This window comes from Corylus avellana, chromosome ca6, assembly GCF_901000735.1.
Source record: "Corylus avellana chromosome ca6, CavTom2PMs-1.0".
Lineage (NCBI taxonomy): Eukaryota > Viridiplantae > Streptophyta > Magnoliopsida > Fagales > Betulaceae > Corylus > Corylus avellana.
The window spans coordinates 27,876,376-27,882,391 of NC_081546.1; positions in this window are offsets into that span (position 1 = coordinate 27,876,376).

The window sequence follows — 6,016 nt, forward strand, 5'->3', positions numbered from 1 at the left end:
CATGGACGAAGTTGCAAGAATACTAGTTTCACTGGAGAAAATTGAGATGGGAATGGCAGAAGGGCGAGCTAAAGCTAGTTAGCAAATAGAAAAGTGGATGCCGCGTTGCATAATATGAAAAGAATACAAGTTAGTCCCACGTACACGTACGTGACGCCTCAAAAGAAAAATGAGCAAAACTTCTCGGCAACTTCCTTTCTATTTAGAAGAAAAGAAATATGAAAAAAGAGAATGAATGCAGGAATGAAAAGATGGTATATATTGGTAAAAATAAAATTGATCATGAAGGCCAACCCAAGTCTAAAGTGTTCATTCATACCGAAAATAATTAAACTAAATACGTGTTGAGTTGAGGATTAATTGTATAGCAGTCTCTTAAAATACCTCTAAGAAAATGGCTAGTAACGTTTTTCCTAATTAGTCCCGAAATATTCATAATTCTAAGTATCTTGTAAATAATAGTTTGCAGTATATACACCATACAAGTTGTGACTTGTTAGAGAGATAATTGTTAATACAGTTGAAAGATAAGAATGACAATGAAACATGATACTGTAGTGCAATGTGGCCGGCCAGGACAGGGGACTTGCATTAATACTTAGTAAAGTAGTCGTTTGGGAAAATTGCAAACCCTACAAGAAAAAGAGGAAAATGAAGTATAATTAAATGAATTTTGCTGATATTGCTTCGTTTGCGCAATATCAGTATTTTTTTAGAAGATATTTCTTAAATTTAGAAAACCAAATTACATTTTTGCATTCGTACATTTTACAATGGCTTCTCTTATTATTTTTCTATATTATTTAAATATTCTTTCAAATCAATGATAGGGAAAGAGAGAGGAAAGATTTTTTATTTTTAATAAAATAAGGATAAGGAAAGGTAAAGTGTTTTCTTAAATATTTTATAGCACCATAGCTTTTTCTTAGTTTAGGGAAGGAAAGGAAAAGATATTGCGGAAAGAAATTAAAGACAAAACAGAATAAAGAAAATAAATACAGGAAAGTTTACGTGGTTCAGTGTATGACTTACGTTTATAGGATAAAGCCCAAATGACTACATTTTTCTCTTATTTTGTTGGTGATATTTACAAGATAACATTCTCCGATTTCTAGGAGAATTATGGTAGATGAAAATAATACAAATATGGAGATAGTATCATATTTGAATGCATTCAAATATGATCAACTAAAATCAAATATCTGAAATAAAATCTCCTGATATATGCTAACATAGAGAAGGGAATGGGGTTTAGAGTGTTGTCATAATTTTTGTAACGTTATTAAAGTTAAAAAATTTGCAATATATTTTATCCTTTGAGTAAGAATTGCGATAATTCTTTGAATTAAATTAGCAACTGCTTGGCAACTTCCTTAAAGCTGACCTTTTCATGATTTGCAGTGATTTCCATTTTAATCCACTTCATTATTCCATTATTTGCCTATTTTTGATTAAAACTTTACATCTTTTGAGATACTAAAAATATTTTTTAAATTTTCTAAAGCAATCGTAAACTAGTTATCCGACTTTTTTTTTCATCTTTTTCTTTAGCTTTCTGCTTTGAGTCGTCATCAATCACTTTTTATTTATTTTTTTAGCTTTGCTTTGTCAAGAAACTTGTTGGCAATTTCCTTGCAGTTGTAATACAGATTACAGAGAACCGAAAAGAGAGATGGGGATAAAGGAGTCATCATATAAAGGATAAAAATGAAGGGAAAAAGTGCTGTGGTGACCCGCATTAAGGTATCCAATGCAACCAAATTATGATTTAGTTGCATATAATAAATTAACAAAGCCAAACTTTACCACTTCATTTTTTTATTTTATTTTATTTTTTTGTGTTCGTTGATCAATTTGGTCAAAAAACGGATAAAATATACGCCACGATGAAGGTCATTCCATCCTGATTCCACGCTGAATATAAAAGAAGTCAAGTATAAGGTTTTGTACCCATGATTTACGCAAAGAAAAATCCTACACAATTTTTATTTATTTATTAATTGTCACACTCATTTTTCCATTCTCTTAAAGTGGGTTTTAAAAATTACCACTAATTTAAATGAATTGTAATTTAATAATAATTTTAAAACTCCCCTAAAAGAGTGTAAAAATAAATGTAAAAAAATAATCATTACTCTTTACGCAAAAGTGATATGAGTGCGAGCTTACCGAACAAAAAAAAACAATGAGATAAATTATTCTCAATTTCTTATAACATGCAATAGTATCTAACACTTTTGTCTCAACTTTTACATTTCTAATTTCTACTTAATTCAATTGACCGAACGATTACATATACTTACAAAAAAAAAAATATACATATTATTTACTTTTATTGTGATTGCATTGAAGAGAGACGAACATAGTAGCACATGTTGCAGCAGGCAAAATGAATGGTATATCATCATTTTGCTGTATAGATATACCTTTGAAAATCAGTTTTTGGATACTTTTAATGTTATGTTGAACGACAAAAACAAAACGAAAAAAATCTGAACTATTGATTAATTACTCTGATCTATGCGATGGGTTTCTAGTCTTCCCGTGTTGGAAGCACGACTAGACCAATCAAATTAACATTCAATTGATAATATCTTTTCAGGCTAGTAAAAATTATTAATGTCTTTTAACATTGAAAATACTCTTAAAATAAAAATAAAAAATTCAAAAAAAGACAAACTAGGGTATGCACTACACTTTGCTTTGCCAAGAAACTTGTTGGCAATTTCCGCTATGAGAAATACATGCTAAATTTCGTGGGCACTAGCACGTGGAACAACAAATAACATAAAATAACGAATTGAAGAAGCATGGGTAAATAAATAATTGAAGAAGTGGGTGGTGCAGGGATTTTAAGAATATAATGTACACAATCTTTTGAATTAATGTTTAAAAAATATTGAATACAAGTGATTTCTTTTGCTTCATTGGGAATTCAATTGCAATAAATACATGTATTTATACTCTTTAGTTGAAGGGAAAAATATAAAAAAAAACCCCTCAAACTGACAGCCGTTTGCGATAGAGCTTCACAATGTTTAAAATGTGTTAAAGTAGTCCATCAAACTATCAAAGTGTGTCAAAAAGACCACATCTTTTTCATATTCCTATAATACCTTTATTCTTTTAAAAATTAAAATAAAAAATTAATATAGTAATAAAATAAAAATAAAAAACTAAAAAATAAAATTTTAAAATATATATATATATAAAGAAAAAAGGAAAAAAGGAAATGGGTGGCTACCAGTTGAGCCAACCACATGGTTTGATTTTGCATTTATCCATATTTTTTTATACCACTCGAGCGATTTGTAATTTAAGCCAACTGCAGTGATTAATATTTTATTTATTCCAAAAAAAAATTGTATTTATTCCCCCCATGGGTTTTTTTCTTTTCTTTTTTTTTTTTTAAAAAAAGTAATTTAATTTATTTTATTTTATTTTGTTTACGTTTTAAAAGAATACAGGTATTATAGGAATATAAAAAATATGTGGCCTTTTTGACACACTTTAGTAGTTTGATGGGCTACTTTAATTCCTTTCGAATATTATGGGGCACTATTGCAAATGACTGTTAGTTTGAGGAGCTTTTTTATATTTTTCCCTTAGTTAAAATATGATATATTAATATCATTATTCTTGTTAAATTTTTATTTAGTTCCGTTACTTTGAATTGTATCATCATTTTCCAAATGTTTTGTGTACTATTTTTTCAATAGAATTTCTTCTCACTTAAATATTTAAATCAATAGAACTACGTATTATATATAGGATTTTGTTGATAAATAATTCTTCCCTTCACAATTTTGCAGTTGTCTCTCTTGAGGGAAGGAAGCAATATTTGATTATGGATAAGGGTTTTGATCTATCTATAAATAAGCATGTGATTCTTCGTTCGTCATAACTTGAACGTGAGAAAACACTAGGCCAAAAACTCTATTCAATACTCTCCATTTTGGTATGTTTATATGTAATCTTCTCCCAAATTCTAATAATATATACTTCTATGTACTATGTCATAACTGACATAGTTTGAGGTAAGACAGCAAATTTAAGATAAAAAGAAAATGAATAAAAATGTTAAATTGCCGAATTGGTTCAAAAAATGGGAAAAAAAAATGTTGCCTGTAGTTGCAAAAAGTGGGTTCCTCAATTCCTTTCAAATACAAACATATTTTTATATACATAACAGTTGAGCCAATACGCACTATACAATTCTAAACTGTTAAGGAGACCAGTGATAGCGGCGATTGGCAAGGCATAAGTGGGTCGGTTGAATGGGCCTATTTGGCCTAAACCCATGGACCGAATTAAAGATTGGTCTGACTCGAGAGTGCCCGCTAAAACAAAAATAACCTCAAGAAGATTAAACCAGGTTGAATTGCGCTGAAAAAGTCTGTGAAACAGAATTGAACAATGCATGAACTGACTTGAACCGGACCAAATTAACTTGGTGGAGAATCTCGTTTTGTGCCATATGGAGATGCCTAAAGCAAACACGGACCAAAAATATGAAATCAGGATGAAAAAATGAGTAGGAAACACCTAGTCAACCATGGCAGAAATCAAAGTGAACGTTCGAAGTCAACTTATATGTATTGTAATTCTTTTAACGTTCTAAATTTAATTTTAAAATTTTTATAAATAAAAAAAATATATAATTAATCTGAATTATTGAAAAAACTATAACACGTATAGCTTTTTAACGGCAACTAAACCAAATTCAAAGTGTTTTTGTTTGGTGCTCAGAAGAGCAATTATCGTTTTATTTTGTTAGCAGATTCTTGTAGTTGTTGTTCCACCTTTACATGCTCGAGTGTTTGTAAAGAAAAATACTATACAATATACCTCTATCTCTAAAAACTGCCTAGTAGTCCTTGGAGCTTTTTTATTTTTAACAAAAGCTTATCCAATGATGTATCACAACATTAGTCCAACAAATTAAGAGTAAGATGAAAGTGTAATATGTATTGTTAATGCACAGTTTTTCGAGGATGATGTGGCACAATCTCAGGGAAGTATAATGATGTCCGAGGATGTGTCGGCCTTGCACACAAGAACAAACAGAAGGATTAGAGTCCCCAGTGGTCTCCCAACGGGGATACTCCGATACCTAAGTCAGTGATGAGAGAGAAAAGATGTAAGCAACAATAAGCCAAGATAACAGGAGTTGCGATAATCTTAACATCGGCAAATATTTGAAAGAGGGATAAGGTCTGTTGGTTGTTCTATGATCTTAGTAGCCTAAGATCAAGGGATGAACGTTATAGCTTTTGCACGATGCTCGGTTAGGGAGTCCGAGTAGGACTCAGTCACCTTTTTCAGCTAACAGATCAAGATGATCTAAGTGTTGGATAATATGATTGTATCTTCATGGTAGAATGACCAACTTACCCTTCGACCAATGGATTGATAGATCTGTTTATTCTCTAGATCTTGGGCTTATGGCCCATTGGGCCTTAGAGGAAGAAGATCCATGACCCAACAGTTACCCCCCAATTTCCTAGTCGGGATGACTATGGAAATTTTTATGTTCCTTAGGAATGGATCTACCTTCTGATGTCCGACTCCTGACTACATTACGTCCGAGGCTTCCGAGGAGAAACCCTAACTTTGGACCCAAGTTCTGGTGGGATTTATCCCGCCAATTTTTTGCCAAGACGCTCAATTTGTCTGAAGATGAGTTGATCTGTTGGTTCGAATGGCTGAGGGTACGTCCACGTGCCAGTCCTGGAGTGGCTGTCTTTTCAGCTACCACGCGTCATTATTTGTAGGCAATGCGATGTGCCTGCTGCAGCATTTAATGCGCGTGTTCCCAAGGTGTCTTCTAGGGTTCCAAGGCGCCGACTTCTTTTCGTCTTCTTAGACTCCTTCCGCTTCTCAGAATCTTCAGTTTCTCAACCTCTTCAGCTTCTCAGAATCATTATAGAAAGGGATGTTGTTCCTCAATTTTCATTTTCTGTTTTCTGACCTCCCTGAAACACCATTCTTGCTTGTGAAGCTCTGCAATTTTTTC